The sequence below is a fragment of the Nuphar pumila genome, chromosome 11, assembly GCF_984573655.1.
Source record: "Nuphar pumila chromosome 11, dmNupPumi1.hap1.1, whole genome shotgun sequence".
Taxonomy (NCBI): Eukaryota; Viridiplantae; Streptophyta; class Magnoliopsida; order Nymphaeales; family Nymphaeaceae; genus Nuphar; species Nuphar pumila.
Window position 1 is genome coordinate 23,764,800 of NC_143259.1, and position 24,280 is coordinate 23,789,079.

Consider the following 24,280-nt stretch of genomic DNA (forward strand, 5'->3'; position numbering starts at 1 on the left):
AAAAGAGTTCCCCTTCTCTCTTTCTTTCTTTCTTTTCTCTCTTCTCTCTCTCTTTTTCTCTTTTATTTTTCTCCCTTAAAAAAGGAGGAAAATAGAGGCCGGAAAAGGGAAAGAGAAGGAAGAGAGAGAATCCAACAAGAGAATAGGAAAATTTTTGCGATGATCACAGTTTTGGCGACCGTGATGGGACCCGTCTCCGTCTGGTCGAATTATGCCTTTGCTTTGCTTTTATATAATCTAAGTCTTTATTCTAACATATGTCAGCTACATTTCCATGCAAACCTTAGGAGCCTAGACTCTGTCCTAAAGCTGACATCTTTGCATATAGGATCTAAGTATGGTTTGGTAGGACCATATTGAGGAGATTATTCCATGTTCACATTAGACTTAAGTCTTAAATACAACTCTCCTCAATCTTAGGGATTGAATGCAAACAATGTATGCAAGTGTATGCTTCTTCCCATTTAAATCTATCTCTTTAGGACTTGCATTAGAGCCTTCTGATTTTATTGCATGATTGATCATATTTTAAAAACATCCCTACCTATATTGTCCCCGTCTTCACGTTGCTGGGCTGTCTCACTGAACCATAGTTCGGGAGAGAGCCTCACAACTGGACCACTTATTTTGGTTCGCGCCCCCCTACCACGTACCTAAGGGCCATAGTCCGAGGTATATCGGTAGGTGCTCAAGGATGTTGGGAAGCCATTACCTTAGAACCGAAGAGATATCTTATATGCCACGTACTTCGAGCTTTGGCTTGAGTATATCGGCGTACCTTGATTGGAATCAGATGATATAAATCTTAGAGTTAGGATTAAGATCCTATTTGCCATTTCAAATATTGCATATAGAGTCAGCTTTAGGGAGTGCTGTTTGCGCATCCTTGCTTGTATATCTGTGATTGTATGATATTTTATATATCTTCCTTATATTTTCCAAAACTCTGGGTATATATTATTCAAAATTCCCTCTTTTTAACCCAGGTGTATTGCCTTTTCTTTCTGATTTCTTCAAAATCTTTTGATCCTGCCTGCTATTTTTCAAAATTTTTAAAAAATTCTTGTCATCTATTTTCAAAATTTGTTTTCCTCCATCATGAGAGAAATGATATTGCCTATGAGGATTTTCCAAAATCATGAAATTTCTTCTAAAAAGGCTTCAAAAGATTCAAATATCTTTTATCTGAATCCCTTTTAAATAAACTAACATGTTGATTTTTCCTTTTTCAAATTAGGTTTCGAGAACCATTTGTCTTCAAAATCATCATCTCAAGTTTTGTTGTCTCTTTCAAATTTGGTTTTTAAACCACTATCTTCGAAATCAAACCTCATGATGATCTCTCATGATGACTCTCCCTTTTAAAAGGATCAAATCTCGCACTAATCGTTCTTCTTACACATGAATTTTCTTCCCAAAATGATTTCTCATTTATCTTTTAAATAAACATTTTTCTTCTAAGATCCCATATGCAGGTAGGATCAGAAAAACTCCTTTTTCTCTTAAATCTTATAAAATTTCAGTTAAGTTTGATATTTTTATCAGTTTCATTCATTTTATCCAAGTTTATATCAATTTTATCAAGTTTTTATCAAGTTTATCAATATTTCCTCAATTCCATTAAATTTTATCATTTTTTATACCCTTTCAGGTTAAGGGATAAACCTGATGCCTCTTTCCCATGAGGTATTTCCTTTTATTCTTATACCCTTTCAGGTTAAGGGATAAACCTGACCCTCGTTGTCCGAGGTGTACCCTTTCAGGTTAAGGGATAAACCTGACCCTCGTTGTCCGAGGTGTTCCCATTCAGGATAAGGGAAAATCCTGAAACCCCTTGTAGGAGCAACAACGCTACCTATGAGGATTCTTTTGTAAATACAAGTTTTGTTAATCTTTATTGATTTTCTAGATTTATATCAATTTGCCTTCGCTAAATTTTCTTAAATTCTATTCTGTTTCTCATTCAGGATAAGGGAAAATCCTGAGACCCCTCGTAGGAGCCACAACGCTACCTATGAGGATTCTTTTGTAAATACATGTTTTGTCAATTATTGTTACTTTTTCTAGATTTATATCAATTTCCCTTCAATAAATCTCTTTAAATTCTATTCTTTTTCCCATTCAGGATAAGGGATAATCCTGAAGATAACTCATAGGGGCAACCATGCTGCCTGTGAGAATTCTTTTTCACAAAAATAAAAATCAAATTTTCCTCAAATGTTCTACATTTTTTTCAAAGTTCTATATCCTTTTGTCTTCTCAAAGTTTATTCTTTTTTTCCCCGTCACATACCTGGTCCATCTAAATCATAGATCATAAATTCTAAATCTTGCCATATCCTTTCTAAATTCAAGTTATTTCTTCACAAAATCTTCTATTTTCTTTTCAGGTTAAGGGATAAACCTGAATCATTCTAAATTCTCTTCAAAATGTCTATTCTGTTTCCCCTTCAGGATAAGGGATAATCCTGAAAACCCGGCCTTTCTTCTTGCTTCGATCTCTAAATATCTTAAATAGGCCAAATCTCCTTTCCGACTCTCAGTTGGACAACCTAGTGTTCGCATTGGTTATTTTGCTAAATTTTCAAATCTAAAGATCAAGTTCAGTCCTCGTGCTGTTTGTTCCTCAGAAAGTCTCAATCTTAGATCAAATCATTAAATCAAAGGTCGTTAAATGAAATGTCCCAGCTACTTCGCTGGTCGTTAAATGATTAAAATGAAATGTCCCAGCTACTTCGCTGGTCGTTAAATGATTAAATGAAATGTCCCAGCTACTTCGCTGGTCGTTAAATGATTAAATGAAATGTCCCAGCTACTTCGCTGGTCGTTAAATGATTAAATGAAATGTCCCAGCTACTTCGCTGGTCGTTAAATGATTAAAAGAAATGTCCCAGCTACTTCGCTGGTCGTTAAATGATTAAATGAAATATCCCAGCTACTTCGCTGGTCGTTAAATGATTAAATGAAATGTCCCAGCTACTTCGCTGGTCATTAAATGATTAAGTGAAATGTCCCAGCTACTTCGCTGGTCGTTAAATGATTAAATGAAATGTTCCAGCTACTTCGCTGGTCGCTAAATGAAATGTCCCAGCTACTTCGCTGGTCGCTAAATGAAATGTCCCAGCTACTTTGCTGGTCGCTAAATGAAATGTCCCAGCTACTTCGCTGGTCGTTAAATGAAATGTCCCAGCTACTTCGCTGGTCGTTAAATAATTCAATTTTTTCATATTAAAAGAGAGTTTAATCAAATAGCTGACGGTTTGGCTAGCCTACGCTCAATTATGTCTTTCAAAGATGAAGAATCCTGCCGTTCTTGGCAGACTTGACCAACCTGCCTTCATTCCAGTAATGCAAGTCAACCAGGCAGAACCGAAGAAGAAGCCTTGGTATCAAGATATAAATTTTTTTATTGAAACTGGTAATCTTCTATCAGAATTATCGAAGAAGGAACAAAAAGCAATTCAATGCATGTCTGCCTGTTATTTTATTCTCGTCGATGTTCTTTATCATCGTGGGTTCAGTTCTGAGTATTTCAGGTGCCTAGACGAAGAAGAAGCCAAGGAAGTCATTTGAGAAGCACACAAAGGCATTTGTGGTGGCCACATCCGTTACCAAACTCTTGTTAAACAGATCATTCGGGCATGATATTATTGGAAAACCATGCAGCAAGATTGCTATCATTTCGTAAAGAAGTGCATTCAGTGTCAGATACATGCACCTTTTATTCATGCACCAACAACATATTTGCAATCTGTCGTCTCTCTATGGCCGTTCTCTATGTGGGATGATGTCTTCTTTTAAATCGTTGTAATTTTGAAAAGATTTTTAAATGTAAAACATGTGAAAACCAGACATCAAATAATAAAAACCGGTTCTCACTAGTGGATGAGACCGGGTCGAACTCAGGGAACGGGAATATATCGTATTCAAGCACACAATTCTAAACTATTCTTTATTGCTGAATTATTGAAATGTAAAATGTTTCAGAAAAGTAAAAACAACTAGCTATTACAACAAATGAATACCCTTCGCAGAGGGCGTAAAGTGCAATATTTACAAACCCAATTAAATTCCTAATTCTAAACTAAAAAGTAAAAAGAAGCTTTATTCTTCGTACTTCGTGTCACGTAATCGCTTCCGCTCCACTCTTATGCTATCCTGCACAATTCAAATGAACACGAGCAGTACAAAATAAAAGAATAAAACTATACTAAAGAATTATAAGATCTAAATGACACTTCAAATTAAAAATTGATTACTAACTACTAATTAACCTAAAATAAAATGCTAATCATTACAAAGATGCTAATTAAATCTAACTACTAACTAATTGATTAATCTAATTATTAACTATTAATGAACTAACAACTAACTATTGGTAGATTAAACTAAACAACTACAAGCTAATGAACTAATACTCTTTAAAACGAAAACATCAGCAATTAAAACTCAACAATTCTCAACAAAACTCAAATTTGCTCCAGCTAACACTTAATAAAAACATGCAATGACACTTATTGAAAATCAACAGTGAAGTTCATAGGAAATACACTGTGAAACTTAGCATTTCATGCCATTGATATGTACTGGATTTACTCAACATATCATTCATGGATATTTCAAACATCTACCGAAGTTTTTACTTCAATCACAATACTTTTCAATCAATACACTCTTGCCACAAATTATTTTCACAAATACCAGATTTCACTCAACTTCATCTGCCGGAAGACTTTTGCCAGAAACCATTGATCATCAGTAAAGTTCAGAAATTTCGGTTGTAAATCACAATTAACATAGAGCAATCACGATTCCTCTGTGTTAATCATGGCATGAAACTCTCAATTTTTTTACAGCTTATACAGGGAGTCACTAGAGATGCAGTTCTCAGACACAATGTTAAGTTGCCGGATTAATCAGTTGATCAAGGAAAACAAAAAAAAAAACATTGATCAGAAATTGGGAATAACATTCATCAATTTGCATCTCAATCGATTGAAGACATCTCAACCGGCTGATTCCATTCGATCAAACAATACTCACACAAGCTGGAATCACTTGGGAATCAACTGGACATTTGCCAGAATTCCCTTGATCAATGATCAAACTCACCGGGAAAACAATCACTTGCCAGTATTTCAAACAGCAACAGAATTCAGTTACTTCAACGAATGGCGATCAGAGATCGGTAACATCCATCAGAAATCAGTAAAACATAACTTCAATCAAATTTCAAACAATCTATCACCGAGAAAAACAATAGTATCAATCCTGAAATAGCAATCGTGAAATGAATTTCACGGTGGATCAAGAATGAGACCACTCACATCTTCACGATAATCGTGAAGTTATTCCGGCTAAAGCAGGTGATTCCGATCAGCATCTCCGGCAGATCCATAGATTTCAGGCAATTAAACAGTGTATCCATATTCCGACAGGTTCTTTACAGCAGTCAATAGCTCCGATCAGTACCAGAAATAAGCTTTGAAAAAAATGATCGCCGGAAAAAAAAACTGGAAATCGATCCAGATGATCGATACTGCTTAGAACAGAGTTTTTTTTTTCTTTAATTTTTTTTTATTTTCTGATATAAAGAAACTAATCCACTAAATCTGGATCAAGAGTTTGATCATCAACACTTATTCATCAGGACAAGCATTCAGGCAGAATACTTGTCCATCGCCGGAGTCCTTCACAGTTTTTTTTTTTTTTATGTTTTCTTCTCTTTTTTTTTTATTTTCCAAATTGAGATTCAAACCTTATGCAGATTATCATTCAGAAAGAAAGAAATAAAACGAAGAAGAAGAAGAAGACTAATTGGAAGAAGAAGAAGAAGAAGAAGAAGAAGAAGAAGAAGTTCTGAAGAAGATGAAGAAGAAGAAGAAGAAGAAGAAGAAGAAGAAGAAGAAGAAGAAGAAGAAGAAGAAGTTCTGAAAACTCACCGTGAACCTTAGAAGGGTTAGGAAAGAGTTGGCCCCCTCCTGTACACCATCTCCGGATTGAAGGCACCTCCATCTGAAACGAGAAAGAGAAATAGGGAGAAGGAGAAGAAGAAGAGAAGAATGAGGTGGAGGGGAGGGGTTAGGAAAGAGGGAAATGCGTACAGAAGAAGACGGATTTGAAAATCCCCCTTCGTGGGTTTTTAAAGAGCAAACCAGTTTGTTAAACCGCTTTGTTATTTTTTTCAAAAATTAAAAGAAGAGCTTCAAGAAAAATTATTTGCTAAAAGACTCATTTGATTTAAAAATATAACTACTCTACTATTTTCATAATTCTTTTTTTTTTCTTTCTATAAAAAAGACTAAAACAATTTTAGTAACAATATAAAAATGTATACTAAATTGCAAAATAAAGCTATTTTTCTCTATTTTCTCTATTTTTTAATTTTTTTATTAAAATGCTCTATCCTAGCATATAAATGGGTTTTTTTAATTGATTTTAATATGAAATCATGCATGTTTTTATGTAAAATGTACCTAAATCTATGCATGATCATGGGCCTTCGACGTCGTAGGTCCCATCACCCCTTCTGCTTAAAATGGCCATAAATATTTCTTGCCGCAACAGAATACTTTACTAAATGGGTGAAAGCTGTCACTCTACACACAGTAGAGGGGCTGACATGTGGTCTCATTTATTCACAAGAATATTCTTTGTCGTTTCAGTATACCACATGACATTGTTTCAGATAATGATACACATTTCAAGAATGAGAGAATGAAGTCCTTTTGTTCGAAATCTAGAATTCATTATCATTTTTCATCTCCTTACTATCCCCAAGAGAATGGTCAGGCGAAAGCTACAAACAAAATTTTGATTCGCATTATGGAAAAAACCGTTGAAACAGGGCGTGATTGGCACCAGAAAATCCATGATGCACTCTGGGCATATCGAACTACCGTTCGGACTCCGACCAATGCAACTCGTTCAGAACTTGTTTATGGAACTGAAGTGGTATTGCCTCTTCATGTTTAGAAACCTTCCCTTAAATTTGCATCTCTCCTAGAGCTACCACTTGATCAGTATCAGCAGCAGAGATTGATACAACTTGATCTACTCGATGAGAAAAGACTCAAAGTAGCAGAGCATGCTCAGTCTTATCGTCAGAGGATAACTAGGCAATATGCCATGCCAGTCATTAAAAGAAGATTTTGAGTCAATGATTTGGTTCTTAGATCAACAACTCATCTCAAGCATCGTTCGCGCGACAAATGATCACCAAACTGGGAAGGACCCTATGTGATTAAAGAAGCGTTACCACGCAATTCATATCGTCTGATTAACGTAGACGGGGTAGAGTTACCCGATCCTATCAATGCCCAACATTTGAAGAAATTCTATACTTAGAAAACTTCTATTATACCTTTTGTATCCTTCAATAAATTCTCTTTCAATAAATGATCAATTATTCTTTTACCAGAACATTCCTTTTTCCAGACTACACTGGGGCATTTTTTATAAAATTCGCCTTTTCTTCAAAATACACTGTATGCAGGCAGGATCAAACAAAATCTTTCATCATTCATTCATTCGCATACATTCACATTTATTCGCATGTGTTTGCATTTGCTTATATCCATTTTGCATTCACATCAAATGTTCATTCGGAATAAGGGACAAATCCAGAGACCTCGATCAACTATCTGAGTCTTCGTAAGGGTGACAATTGAAAATCTTCCATTACAACTAAAGGGCGATCTTTCAAAATTCGGTATTCGTACTGGTAATCTTTTAAAACCCAATGCTCGTACTGGTGATCTCTTGAAATTCAATGCTCATACTGGCGATCTTTCAAAATTCGGTGTTCGTACTGGTAATCTTTTAAAACCCAGTGCTCATACTGGTGATCTCTTGAAATCCAGTTCTCATACTGGCGATCTTTCAAAATCCGGTGTTCGTATTGGTAACCTTTTAAAACCCAGTGCTCGTACTGGTGATCTCTTAAAATCCAATGCTCGTACTGATACTTTGTCAAAATCCAGTCTTCATATTGGTCGCAATCCAAAGACTAGACTCGCGTTGGGGTTCAGACTCAATGTCAATCATTAGATCTATGAACCAAACAATCTTTGTCAGACCCTTGAGTCACTCCATTCTGTCAATCTCACCTTCAGGTTACCAGTTTTGTCAGACCTTTGGTCATTCGTCTTATCAAGCAAATCTTTGGGTTATCAAATTTTATCAAAGTCAATCATATCTGTCCGACCTTCGAGTCGTATCTAGCAATCATAGTCTTCCAAGATTCGACCTTTGCATCGAATTCATCCGCCAACTGGCTCAAAATCAATTATCAATCATTTCTCTTGCGAGAGACCCTTCTTCTAGGGAGAGTTCGAGGGAGCTTATTCTTTTCACATGTCTTTATTGTTCGTTCGTTGAACCCATTTTTCTAGGGAGAGTTTGAAGGGACTCGTGCTTCACGAATAGTTTGCAAAAAGATCTTTATTGTCGCACAAGGAACCCTTTTTCTAGGGAGAGTTTCGACAGAAGCTCATTCTCCTTGTAACCCTAAATGTCTTTTGTTAGGCCACTCCGTCATCGAGGACCCTTTTTCCAGGGAGAGTGTGATGGACTCGCTCCTCTATGATATCCTTTCCAACCTTTGTTAGCGTCCTCTTTTCCATAAGAGAAGTCTAGAAATAGGGAGTTTTAATGAAAACTTTATTTCTCTTAGAAAGTTCGTTTTGCAAACACCTTCTCTTTAGGGAAAAGAAGAGCATCTTTTTGTTATCCGTTCAGGTAAGGGTCAAGCTTGAGTCTCTCCTTTGGGGAAATGAGAGAAGAATCTAGCCACGGATGTGTCGTTTAGACCTCAAGCAATTTCTTTCACCAGGGATTCCAAGAATACTTTGCCAATTGTCATGAAAAATAGTTGTTGATTCCAAAAACCTTTTATTACACAAAGAATTACCTCAAGTTACCTTCAGTATTACTTCCAAAAGAGCAAAGCTTTTGTGAAGAAGGATTCAAAATCCAAATTCTTTCTATTGACCAACCAAAGGGATGAAGAATAAATCCTCGATATGGCTAACAAAGAAATTTCGATGTTGTCGCAAAGCCGTAGGTGATTGATATTGATTGCAGTTATGACACATCTTTAAAAAACCATTCTTGTAAAAATGAGGCAATAGAAATATCCTGAGCGATACAGAAAAATCTACTCAATTTCCATGTCCCCTCAATCACTTAAAGTTGTAATTAAATATCTGCAAAAGGGATCTCTCAATTGTCGTCAAGTTGAAGATGAATTATGCAAGTTAGACCCCCGGGGTCAAAGAAGATTTGAATCATCTCCAAGATAAAGGAGTTTGTGACGGATCCTTTCAGAGAAAGTTTAAATCATCGCCAAGTTGAAGGCGAATGCGATGAACCTCCCGATAAACCTTAAAAGATATTTAATTTCAGCTATCATCAAGAGACTACCAACCAATTCGCCAATATCGTCAATATAATCCCTGAGGCAAAGAAGGATCGGAACATCTCCTAGATGAAGGAGTTTGTGACGTACCCTTACAAAAGAAAGAGAGAGAGAGAGAGAGAGAGAGAGAGAGAGAGAGAGAGAGAGAGAGACAGAGAGAGAGAGAGATAGAGAGAGAGAGAGAAGCCAAAACATCTCCAAAATGAAGGATGATGTAATAAATCCTCCAGAAACCCAAAAAAGCTCCAATTCTGTCAAAAAAAAAGTGCAGAAAGACCATCATGAGAAAAGAATCTCAGGATATCAAACTGTCGAATCTACTAAGAATCTTCTTTAATTTTGTGAAATTCTTTTATCAATATCCTTTCACCAATTGCTTTCACAATGAGAATTCTTTCTTTTTCGATCATATCAAAGAAACTGATAGCTTCCTTAAAAGAAAGTCAATTGCAAGTAATTTGAATTCGAATCTTGATTTTATGGAGTTAAGCCCGATTGAAGGTAATACTCTAGGCAGAAAGAGAAAATATTTTTCATATAAATATACTTACATTTCAATCATTTTTTTAATCAATCACAATTTTTATCTTATTGGCAATCTTTTTAAGTTATCCTGACAGAAAGTGAGAGCTTGATGTCTATTTTGATGCATCCAGGCGTTGTTTTATCCCCTTTAGGATTGGATAATGGAAGTTGTCCAAGATCTTTCCCTTCTTGTTTTGATCTGAGTGCCTGAGCTCTCAGATTCACACACTTCCCTATGTTCCCCACTGTCCCACCATAGACAGTTCCCGTTCAGGGTAAGGGCTAAACCTGAATTGTTTATGTAAAAAGGTCATCTGTTTTAAAAGCCAGCTAGTCTTAGCAATAAAATGCCCAAGATCAATCCCTTTTCAAGCTTTAGGGAACCCCCTTTCTTTCTTTTACAAACCCCTCTTAGATTTATTGTGCAAAATTCAAATGTCCCATCATGGTTTCTTCATTTGAGGATTCCATTTATCATCCCCTTTCAGGTTAAGAGTTAAGCCTGAACCTCATTCTTCCATGAGGTATCATCCCCTTTTAGGTTAAGGGTTAAGCTTGAACCTCATTCTTCCATGAGGTATCGTTCCCTTTCAGATTAAGGGTTAAGCCTGAACCTCGTACTTCCATGAGGTATCGTCCCCTTTCAGGTTAAGGGTAAAGCCTGAACCTCGTTTTTCCATGAGGTATCGTCCCCTTCAGGTTAAGGGTTAATCCTGAATCTCGTTCTTCCATGAGGTATCTTTCATCCCATTTAGGTTAAGGGCCAAGCCTGAGCCTCATTTTGGTGAGGTGAATCTTCTTTTTTATTCTCCATTCCATATCTGTCATTACCGTCGTGACCAATTTTGTCATACCCGGTCAGATTCTCTTAACTGAGACATTTTTATAGTCCAAATTTGGTGTGTTTTTATTTGCCACTAAGCTCGGCTTCCATCCGGCTTAGTAGCAAAGAGGGGCATCTGTAAACACTCCAAAATTTTACCCTCATCCAGTGTTTACATTTCATATATCATTGCAATATCATTGCATGCATTTAACATCTCATTTCATTGCATTGCATAGCATTGTATGTCATTGCATCTCATTATCGAGATCCAGAACTCTTGTTTTCAAAATATTAATCCAGATTTGAGTTTTTAAAACTCTTTTTTCGAAATCAATTTCAAAACCTGGGTTTTAAATCGATATTCTTGCCATTTGCCAAACCCCAAGATCTTATATTTTAAAATGTTTTCCTCAGAAAATAATCTGGATTTATTTTAAACTCAATTTCAATTGATTTCAATTCTCAGATGAGGCCCATTTAGGTGGTGTCACTTCTGGATCCTTTTATTTATCAAAAAAGTAAAAAAAAAATTAGAGTCCTAGTCGGATTAGGACTCTATATTTTCATCTTTTTAAACCTTTTCAAAACTCTATTCTGATTTTAAACCAGATATAGTCATATCCCTTGCCCATTCTCATCATTTTTGTCTAAAATTTCAGAATCCCAGTCCAATCAGGATTCTTTTTCCAGAATCCTAGTTGGATTAAGACTCTTTTTTCAGAGTCCTAGTTGGATCAGAACTCTATTTTCTACTACCCTTTTTACCTATTTTTGAGAAAGCATATCAAAATCCTTTATTTTTGGCCAAAATTCTAGAGTCCTAGTCGAATTAGGACTCTTTCTCAGAGTCCTAATCGAATCAGGACTCTATCCGGATTTCATCTTTTATTCCTGTTCTTCACTTGTTTTCAAAACCTTCTCATCTGATTTTTAAAATCTTCTGTTTTAGCCAAAACTTTAGAGTTTTGGGCGGATTAGGACTCTTCCTTAGAGTTGCAGTCAGATCAGAACTCTATCCTTCATCGTTATTTTTACATGTTTTTAATCAAATCTTTCAAAAATCTTTCAAAATGAGCCAAAAACTGAGAGTTTTAGTCGAACCAGGACTCTATTCAAAGAGTCCTAGCTGGATCATGACTCTGACCCTGATTTCAATTTTAAGAGAATCTTTCAAAAAATCCTTCTATTTATCTTTTCAGGAATCAAAATTGCAATACCTTTATGATGAAATTTCAAAATTCTGGGATTTTATCCCAGAGTCCTGATCGAATCAGGACTCTATCCCAGAGTCCTGACAGAATTAGGACTCTATCCAAAGTTCATTTTCTCACTTCATTTTCACTGGTTTTCAAAAGCTTTGTTTAAATCTCACTATTTACCTCTTACAAAACCAAAATTTTTCAGAGTTCTAGTCAAATTAGGACTCCTCTTTAGAGTCCTAATCAGATCAAGACTCTGAATCGAACTTCAATTCTATCTTGTTTTCACTTGTTTTCCAAAATCCACTCATTCGTTTTCTTAGAAAATCCAAAATTCTGAGAGTCCTAGTTCAATTAGGACTCTGTCCCAAGAGTCTCAGTTGGATCAGAACAGAACTCAGTTTTGATTTCAATACTTGTCATTATTTTCACTATTTTCACAAGTTCTTTCAGCTATTTTTCAGAAAATATCAAAAAAATCTAGAGTTTTAGTCCGATCAGGACTCTGACCCAGAGTCCTAATCCAGTCAAGAGTTTGTTCTAAAGTCTATTTTACATCCATTTTCAATTATTTTCATTTTTTTTTCAAAAAATTGTTCATTTTGCAGAGTCCCAGTTGATTCAGGACTCTATTTCAGAGTTCTGATTGAGTTAGGATTCTAACCTTGACTGTATTTTCTGACTTATTTCACCAGTTCCGATAAAATCTTTCAAAAAAAAACTCCTTCATTTGGCTTTAAAAATTCTAAAATCTCAGAGTCCTAAGTGGTTCAGGTCTCTGTCCCAGAGTTCTAGTTCGCTTAGAACTCTATCTTCAAAACTTCGAATTTCAACTGTTGATTTTAACCCCTTTTCAAAATCATTTTCAGTCTTTGTTTCAAGTTTTTCAAAACTTTGATGTGGGGCCCACTCACTTGGCACCATATCTGAAGGATTTCTAACCCAGTTAGAACTTTGTGTCATTTCAAAACTTTCAAAATCTAATTTTACTTTTGAATCTCTTTTGAAAAACCTTTCATTTTCAAGTTTTAAAATCGTTTCTAAAAAATCAAACAGGGCCCACTCGGGGTGGCGCCCCATTTGATAAAGTGAGAGTTAGACTAGGGTTAGTCATGGTTCTAGTTAGTTTAGAGGTTTAGAGGAGTCAAAACCAATTTTGAAAATACATTTTTGTTTAGATTTTTAACTAGTAGTTTTTAAAGGTTTTAAGTTAAAGCTTTAAAAACAAATGTGGGCCCACACTAGGTGGCGCCACATTTGGAAGTCCTTTAGGTTAAGTAGGAGTCTAGATTAGATGTTAATCAACTTAATTAGGGCCAGGGCTAGCTTAGACCTTTTCTAAAAAATCGCCCCTCCCCTTTAGAAATCCAACTTTTGTGGACTCTTTGACAAAAACCTAAAAAAATTCCTATTTAAAGAGACCCATAGGGGGGTCGACCCCTATGCTTCCCTTTTGGATTTCTTGGAGCTTATCTCTCCTCTCTCCAGCACTTCATCTTTTCCATTGCAGCTGCAACCCCTAAGATGCGTTCCTTAATGGTTTTTCATAGTTTTATTAGTTTTTTTTGTGCTTTTCAATGGGTTTTACTATTGCCGCCCCTCTTTTATGGTGTTTAACCATGAATTTCAATCAAGAACACCATGATTAATCCAAGAAGATGATCAAACTCAGTTTTACTATGTTTTCAAGGATTCTAATTCATTAGAATCACTTAGAAACATATTTTCTATATTCTTAACCAACGAAAACATGCGATTTACCTGTTAAATGGGTTAAATCCATGATTTTAAGGGTAAAAGTGATTACAGCCATGGACTCCCTATTTTCTTTTTATTTTTTAGCATATTAATGTTTATTGCATATGTTTGAGTATTAAAATAGATTTTGTTTTGCTTTTTAGGTATTTTTTTATTGTTTTTTATTGTGAATTCATGCTTTCTTTAGTGTTTTCTTAGATTTCCATGTGTTTTGATTCTAGATCTATAAAAGCATGTTATTTCGCATTTAAATCTTTGTTAGAAATTGTTGATTTTTTTTATATGTGATCCACGGATATGTTATTGAGTCTCTGTAAAAAAATCAGACGTTTTGGGATTCGGGAACCCTGTTAGAAAAATAAAAGATCGAATCGTGATTTCTAGGTATTAAAATCGCTATTGAAATTCATAGGTAACTTGCAAGTGCGTTATTTCTGTCATCCGAGGTTCGATTTGTAATCCATTAAGTGTTGTAGATTCGTGTTAATTCCTATTATTTACTGTGATTTTCTTGTATTTTTATATCATAGTTCACTATTTTTTCTTTGTCAGGAAGTCGGATCCATGTTTTAAAACTCGTTATGATTTACTAAAACCATAATTCAAATTGTGTTGATCATAGATCCTTAACCGTAGATGCGATTCATAATCTATGAAAAAAAGTTCATTATTTATCTTCTGTTATTCACTGCTAAAATCTTAAATTTTTTTGATGAGATCTGCTATTTTTTCCTGTATTTGCAATCGGAAGTGCCTGTTTTGATCAATTTTATATTCATTAAATCTAAGTCCAGATTGTTGGAGCAATATCTCCCTAACGGAAGATGATTTTTCCAATCTGTAAAAAGAAGATTCTTTGTTTTTCTGTCTAATATGGCTCTGTAAAATTTCAAAAATTTCCATGGTAGATTGTCCCCTGATTTGGGCCTGACACTAAAACTGGTACGTGCCCGCGGGTAAAAATAGCATATTTTAGGGTTTTAATGTAATTTTTGAATTGGAATAATGTCAAAAATATCTTTTTCTGTTTCTAATCTAATTTTAGAGTGATAATAAGTGCAGGTACCAATTTTTATGAACTTTGGATCTCATTTGATGCTTGAATGGATTAAATTGCAAAACAGGGTACCCGTAGGATCCCGAAACACTGCCAAAATTACGATTTTCATGATATTTCTGGATTTTTGTGCATGAGTCCATATTTTTAGGGTTTGCTCATGTTTAGAATAATATTATGATGCTTGATGGTAGATTTTATGTTTATTTGATTTCATTTAAACCCTAAATCCCAAGTTTTTACCAAAATATTTTCTGAAAACCCTGATTTCAAGGCCATAGTCTTGCTATCGGGAGCATTTTGGTTATTTGACCTCATTTTCGAAATTCCTAACCTGTATTTTCTTATTTTCAATCATACCACATCACCTTATGTTTGATTTATTTTCATTTGAATTCCAAAACTTCATTTTTATAAAATATCTTTCTGAAAAACCTGGTTTCAAGGCCATAGTCGTGCTATCAAGAGTATTTTAGTCATTTTGACCCCAATTTCGAATTTTCAAATTTCATTTTCATATTTCTTCAATTTTATTTCCTATTTAATTATGTTTATCTCAGGAAATCATGGAAAAAGGCCTATATCTAGCAAAATCTAGTAATTTTCAGATATTACTGGATAAATCTAGAAAAGCCAACATATTTTCACTAACAAGTTTTCTAGTTTTGCAGAGATATTGAAGACTTTACTTTCCTTTAATTTCTTTTATTTAAATTCAATTAGTGATGCAAATTAAATGTAAACTTTGGAATAAGAATTTCAATTTCTGCTTAGATTAGGATTTTATATTGCATATAGTTTGAACTTTGATATATAACTGTTATGCTTGTCACTCATGTGCATATTTTTACGAATTCACCATGGTCTACATAAATGGCACACACACAAGCTCTTAAGGAGTTGACAAACTCGATGGAATTCGTATTTATGGCCATAGTCAGAATACGAAAGAGACCCAGATTTGTGATCTTCGTGTTAACCGCATTCAGCCTACACTCTTAGGCTAACTTGAAAATGCACTGCATTTTTCAAAACTCAAAAGAATTTTCTCAATTCCTATAAGAAGTGTTTCAAATCCATATCCTTTCATTCAATTTGCATCATTTTCTTAATTCAAATTCCAATTTCAATTCAGAGAAATCGATTTTCTTAAAAATTTTTAAGTCTTACTCAGAAATCGATTTTCTCAAAACTCTGAGATTTCAAATGATATTCCAAGTATTCCTCAACTTCAAATCACGATTTTCCAAGTCATAATATCTTCAATTTCAAAGTTTGAATTCAGAGAAATCAAGTTTTTCTAAAGTTATTTGAAATTCCTTAGAAATCGATTTTCACAAAACACTTGGATTCTTCAGAAATCGATTTTCATTTTCCTCAAAAATGTTCTCTCAACAAGGCTCATAATTTTTGAAGAGTCATATTTTCCAAGTATTTTAAATATTCAAAGCAAACATCATGTTTACGATTTACATTTTCAGAAAATTCATAGCACATGCCTGATTCTTTGTGCATTTAGGAAATAGAACATGATTTATACAAGTTGAGTAAAGCTAGGCACACTTTTGATACTTGGTTCAATTACCCTTGGTAAAGGCATCAAGAACGGTTGAACCTTGTACCGACAGACGAGTCTCATTCATCGAAATTATCACGCATTTTAAAATGGAGGCGAATTATTTTCAAATTTTTTTTCAAAGGTCAGTTTGACTTGCAAAAGTAAAATTTTGCAATGATAACATTCATGAACAGAGCTTAAAATTTTACAGTAGATGTGAAATTTTGTTAGCTTTCCAACAAAATAAATCGCTTATCAAAACTCCTCTTGACGAGAGAGATATGAGCGATTTACCAGTTGGGTGTTAGGGCAGAAATACGTAATAACGAGTATATGCATTCGAGCGAGGCCAAAATGGGCCACCTAAATTCATATTTCTGAATTTTTTTACATGAACTAAGCAACAAAAATTATAAAATTTTAACTATACTAAACTAAGATAACTACAATGGAAAAATATTTTTATAGCTATTGGGCAGAAAACAGACCCGTCTCACAATGGATTATTTTCTCAGAAATGGATTCAGTAAATTTTATAATAAAATAAGTAAATCATATAATTTTCCTACAAATAAAAAAAAATCATGCAATAACTTTAGAATATTTACATGCACATACACTACAATTTCCAATTAAATTTTGCATGAGAATAATGAGACATATCATGGTTTTTGCTAAAATTACCGTTTTTTTTTTCTGAGAAACCTGAGAACACAAAACACATATTTTCCTATGAAAATGATCATGAAAACTATTCTAATTTTTACAGTACGTCCATATGAACATAATATACTAATCATAATCAAAATTTATAGAAAATAACTGGGTAACATGTGTATTTTGAAATTTTTACGATTTTTATTTTTTAGATAATAGGATTTTTAGAAGATTTTTTTTTTCAAAAACCCCTTTTTATCATATACTTCGATAGCCCTAAGCCAAACCCACGTGTGGGAGGCATGGTTTGGGGTCTATCCTCATGAAAATCAAAGAATTTTGTACCAAAAAATTCTATTTTACGTGTAAAGAAAAGAACCCCCTATCCTTTTAATGAAAAATTGGTCCTAAAAGCATAGATCACTCTTCTAGCAGGAACCAACCGTCCAATACAAACTACGACCTCACCCATGACCTCCTTACGCTCCTCACACAAGCATGGATGCCTCCTTTGTTGAGCCAAGGTTGAAAACACCATGATTTTGGTGTGGGGAAAGGAAGAGAGAAGAGGGGGATTTGAGAGAAGAAAAGAAGGACTTAGAAAAACTAAAGGGGAGCAAATAGCGGGGGCGTGAGCCCCTTATCTGCATTTATAGTGATAGGGTGGGGTCAAGGGCTGGAGTTAATACTAGCCCTTGATCTTAGATCTAGGTTAGCTTCTAATTTCCAAGGATTTCCACTTTTTTGTTTTAAATTTTCTTTTTTTTATGATTAGCTTAGGTTACATAGTATATTATATATCGCATTGTATATACCATATATATTATAATATATACTTGTTTATAAGGGCTGGTCAACCCGCATGGGTTGGCCCTCCTTTCTATTTTGCTTGACTAATTCATTTTATTTATTTATTATTATTATTTTTCTTTACTTTTCCTTTCTTTCCTTTTTTTCTTCCGTTGTCCCACCGTCTTCTTAGAACCCTCTAGGGGGTGACACACCCCCTTATGGGGCCTTGTTTTGAAACAAGAGAAGTTTTGACTTTTCAAAGCTTTCCTTGCAATTTGGTAAGTTTTATTTCAAGCTTTATTTTCAAGTTTCTCATTTTTTTATTTTAAAGTTTAACTTGGAGTGCCACATAGGATCTCATAATTAGGATTTTTTTCTCTAAATCCTATAAACCCTATAACACAGTGCCTACTCAAGTTTAAAATTTTGATTTATCATTCAATAAAAAAAAAACCAAAATTCAAGAAAATTCTTCAAAAAATTATGGGTATTACATCCATCACCCCTTACAAAAAAATTTTGTCCTTGAAATTCGGTTAAGGTTATGTACCAAACAGGTGTGGATGTTTCACTCTCATATCCGCCTCAGGCTCCCAAGTACACACTTTGAGCCCATGGTGCTGCCAATGAACTTTCACAAGTGGGTATTTAATATTTATGGTGTCAAAACTGCGAAAAAATACTGAAAGAGAAAAAAAAATCATTTAGCATGTTTCATTGAGTACCTACCCATTACTCTCTCTATATACATATGGTCACTAGAATATGTTAGCTAAAAATATGTGAACCAGAGTGTGAACTAGACATTTTCGATGCTTTTTTTTGCAAATCCAACCTTGCATATGCATTCAGTGTGGTCAATTTGTTACAAATGAATTGTTGGATCATGTATTTTTGTTGAAAAATATGTTTTTTAGATGCTTGAATATTTATGAAAATTTCAAGCAGTTGATTTTTGATCCTTAAAAGATCCTTTTCATGCAATAATTGGATGATCCAAGAGTCGGTTTCTATAAAACCAAGCATTTGTACGGTGGAATTTAAGAAAAAAAATCATGAAAATCTTTGTTCGTACTTCAATTTATAAATTTTCAGTTAACATATTCTACTGGTCATATATATATATATATATATATATATATATATATATATATATATATATATATATAGAGAGAGAGAGAGAGAGAGAGAGAGAGAGAGAGAGAGAGAAAGAGAGAGAGAGAGAGAGAGAGAGAAAGAGAGTAATGCTCCGGTGCACCGGGAGTACCTGTTCCCACATACTAGAAATCATGGTTGTAGGTTGTATCTTCTCCTGTTCCCACATACTAGAAATCATGGTTGTATGTTGTATCTTCTCAATTAAACCTATTGTCTGTACTCAACATAATTTATTTGATAAGAATCATGCTTTGGATCATGTTTTCTTGGACATAAAAGGATTTTTTTTAAGTCATGAAATTTTGATACATTGTGAGCCATTGATTTTTAAAGGTCTTTAAAAACATACATCTATGCTATAATCACATGAACCAAAATTGTTTTCTACTAAATAATGCTTATAGATCATATCTATAGGGTTTGATCAACAAAAAACGTTTAAGAAATTTGAAAATCTAAAACTTCTATTAGATTGGGTACTTTGGGAGCACCTTATCATTATCAATATGTATGTATGTATATATATATATATATATATATATATATATATATAGAGAGAGAGAGAGAGAGAGAGAGAGAGAGAGAGAGAGAGTTCCATTAAGGGGCCAATCTTTTTCCCCTAATTCCAAAAATTGACCTTATTTATTCAAAATTTAAGATATGGGCCACATTTTTTCCCGAAAACAATCAAATTGGGACCTCTATTATCTAGCAAAAGGTATTTTTTTATTTCTTGTATTATCTTCTAAAAATTTGAAAATTACTCATTTATCCTCATAAAAAGGAAAAGCTAAATTGTTTGAACTCTTAATGATGAAGGTTACTATTGTAATTTGACATAATTTTAAAATGAGTTAAAAGACAATAATAAATATAAGCTCTTGTTTGGCACTTTCTGGGAAAATAGAGGCCCATATCTGAAATTTCAAAAAAGTGTGTACCATTTTTTTAAAGTAGGGGCATAAAGTTTGCTTCTAAATGGAATTTTTCATCTTATATATCGGTTCGTTCATCCTAACCAAAGGAGGGTTTGAACCAGTGTTGTAAGTATGGTATGCTACATTATGATACATATCATATCTTTGGGAGAAAATGATACGATACACACTTATATTGCAATATGAGTGTGTATTATATTTGTATCAGGTGTATCGTATGATACAACCTATATCACATGATATTATCGTACGATACATCTTGTATTGTACGATACACCTTTGGTGTATTTTAAAAAGGTCGAAAGTGTTATTTTTTATTTTGTGTTTTAAAGACCTCTTGAGAGCTTACTCTCTCATTTATGTAGAGGCCATTAGAGGAGAACCCATGCACCCTAGAAGCTATGAGAGCGATTTGGGGGTCGATCCGTGCATAAGAGAGAGGGCTTTCACGATTTTCTTAAGAGTGCATTTTTACCCTCTTTGCACTCAAGAAAGTGTGATTTCCACCCATTCGTACTGCTAGGACTTAAGTTTGTTATGTGTGTGCAAACTTGTTGTTGAATATTTGTATGCCTATATTTTTATTTGGTGGTTAATTGGTTATGTTTTATTTTAGATCTTTCCATGTCATCTCCATATTCATGTCATAGAGATGATCTTGCAAAAGCATGTATGATATACCATGACCAGGGTCATCATTGAGATGTGTGTTTTGTAGTGCTATTATTAGAGGTGAGTTGCATAAATTTAAGCAACATATTATATGTCTTCATCAAAATCTACATCCATATGATTCTCCATCTGTTTTTGTAACCTTTTGTGCTGATGTTATTGTTGAACTAGAAGCAATTGAAAGATGAATAATGTTGCAAAAATGCAAATAAGAAGGAATTTCAACCATTGTTACAGATCCTGAAGATGATGATGATGACCCACCACGACAAGCTCGATTAATTTCACTTGCCAAAACAACTGCAAATATGAAGAAGCAGTAGTACAATAGTTGGATACAATAATGAGGATTTTCTATCATAATTCTTGGCCTATATATCCTAAACAATTTATTTTTAGGATCTTTATAGTTTAGATGGCTTATAAGACGGATGGGAATGTGCAGGTGATATGTTGTGCACAATGGAAATTGTTCTATGATGTTGTCCATCAGATGCTTGAATGATACCATCAACATGGTTGAACACAGCAGAAGCCATGGTTGAGATACCAATAGCTTCACCATTTTACCAGTATGACTATTATCTTGAAGGGTAGAATAACATTCAGCCACTTGAGAGCTAAGTCTTCTCTTTTTTTTTTTGGTGATATCTGGTGCATCAACAAGACCCTCATGCCTGGTTTTATCATTACCGGACCCCCCCAACACATCTTGCACAGATCCTGCTGTCCGTTCAGTGCAGAAGCCATCATTATGACCCATTCTCCATTTTGCTAGAATCATCATCAAGGATATACTGACTATCAAATAGCTTACTGTTAGAAAAACTTGTGTTGTCATTTGCTCTCTTGCATTTTGATTGTTTCAACTGAAAAATCACCAGCAATAGTACTTCCTAATTCATTCATATCACTTTGTGCATCATCCCCACTAGGTAACTTGTATTGATTTTCTTTCTCATCTTTGGAAGATGAAATGGGTAGTACATCCTTTTTTACATATGAGCTAGACTAGATTTCAGCTCTTATATGCTGGCTGACAATGAGCAAAAAAACTATTGCTCTGAAATTCTGCTTTATCAGTGGAAATTGAGCCAAGTGCTCATTACATATATGGACAAATTGATTTGCATCTGCTGTCTAACTTCAAACTAAAACATTGTTATGAAATTTTCCACTTGCTGTAATCTCCAGAATGAAGGTGTGGAAAAGGGGAGACGAGAGCTACAAGCCTTACAAGCTAAAGCATCATTCTCAACATTTATCCAGTCTCTCCTTGCACGGTTTACAGGGTTGACTACCTTGGCCTCATATCAATTTCTCATATAGGTTTATGTACAAGAATAAAAAAAAATGACATTACCCACAACCCCTACACGAACAACTACCATTATCAAAATAATGATAACCTATGGAATCCTTCACATAGATATCCCTTTTGTGATGCTTTGGATATATATATATATATATATATATATATATATATATATATATATATATATATATATATATATATATATTTATTTCATGAATTCTTGGTAATCCCCACAAGAATGATCATCCTTCAAAATTTTGAAAGGGTTTTCCTAACTTTGTCATAGAATGATCAATGTCACAACCAACTTAGAGCTATGATAATACAAAAATTCTTTTTGAAGAAAGGAAAATATATACAACAATGAACAACAAAACCTCTCTATTGTTTCTTATCAAATAGAAGGATGGTTATACTGTACAAAGCCTAACATCATACATAATATCGATCTCCATTTGCCAAACGACCTCTCTTTCTCAAAGACGAAATTGCAGAGACACAACAAAGGAGGAATAAAATGAAAACAAAATGCTAGAACACACATGAATCAAGACAATATAAAGTAAGAACACAATACAATGTCGCACTCAAGCAGATCGATACTGCTATATGCAGATCGATGCTGTAAGGCGTGCTATTGCTGAAAAGGAGTAATGAAGCAAGACCCAGCATATGATAAACGAAAGGAAATCTGTTTGGTTGGAGAGATGCTAATGATTCTAGTAGAAAGGAAGGAAAACACACATCTATGCTACAACGAAGCATAGAAGTGTGCTATACCAAAATTCCAGGAGTGAAAGCATAGACTTATGCTATGGCAGAGCATAAGCATATGCTTACGAAACAACAGGATTGAAAATACACCTATGCTACAGTAAGTGTGAACATTCTTCTGTGATATAGTGTATGCACATAAAAAGAGGGAAATCAGACGATGATCATCAGAGAAGGCAGAATAAATAGCAAATAATGCAATTATGATGGCGCTAAATAAACTGTGACGTTGCTAGTGATATATTGCTAAATAAAAAAGAAGACACAACAGATTAAGAGGGGCTATACGTATGGTAAACAACAAAACGATATCAAACGCAATGAAAGAACATGCAATAAATGGAATTTGCAAAATATTAACAAGGGATATCGATAAAGAAACATAATAAAATCGAGCTGCCATGAATCTAAAAGAGGCAGGTGTGATATAGCAAAAAGGGGAATGCGCAGAGCAACAACCCAAAACAGACCTAAAGCTAGATGCAACACTTGAATCTATGAACATAACAACACAATCAATGCCATGGGATGAGCCAGAGATAAAATGCATAATGAAAACCTTCTGGAATATAAACGAAAATATCAATTGGATGAAAGAAATAACTCTAAAACCCAATCAATGGTTACATATTAACCACAAATTATGAAAAACTATTAGATGAATATGATCCAACCCCTAAACAATGAAATGAATGTAATACAAATAGAATGAGATGTTTAATGCGATGCAGATGATCACTAATCAATGGCATCTGATGAAGAAACGATAATGAAACGGGGGATGGGGAATGCTCAAATTCACGGGAGATGAAATCATACAACATAGGCATTTCAAAATAAGATATCGTAAATAAGAATACAGGTAAGGATCTACGAATGAACTACACTACAAATAGAAAAAAATGATAATAATAATAAAAAAAATCATTAGTTCTGATACTTAACAGCGTAAACAAGTATTTAAGGCTAGAAAATTAGAGATAAATTGCAAAGAAGGGATGGAAATTGTTGAAATGCGTACATTCCATTGTTGTTGCATATGCGTAGGTCAATTTTGCAATAAGCAAATCGACACTATGATGGTTGCATTAAGAAAAAAAGAACAAAAAATAAAATTTAGAAAACGGAAGGGATGATTCTTACCTTGGTTCTTCGTTGAAGGACTAATCTGGATTGCTGGAGGATTGATCGATCGTAGCCTTGTTGCCAAGATGATCAGCTTCTTTCAGCCGAATGGGGAAAACCATGGAAATAAGGAGAAGAAGAAGAGGAGGAAGGAGAAGAGCACATGGGGTGGGTGGGGGTGGGGAGGGGGGGTGTGAAGACGATGAAGGGGAAGGAGACCCTTGCGGTTGTTTAAATAAGGTGGAGAGGAAGAATCGAGAACGATGGAGAGGGTGGAGGGCCATCGCCTCTCTCGCTCCTCCCTGCGGCTTTTCTCGCAACGGAAGGCCGTTGGGGTTTTGCAAAAGAAATCCTTTAGTTTTTGGTAAATTTCAAGAAGGTGGTTCTCCTATGACCAGATTTTTCAAAAAGAGGGCTTTAGGCTATTTTCTAAAAACCTTTTTCTTTTATATTTTAAAAGAGAAAATTACGAAAATATGAGGACAACACGAAGAAATTAAAAATAGAGG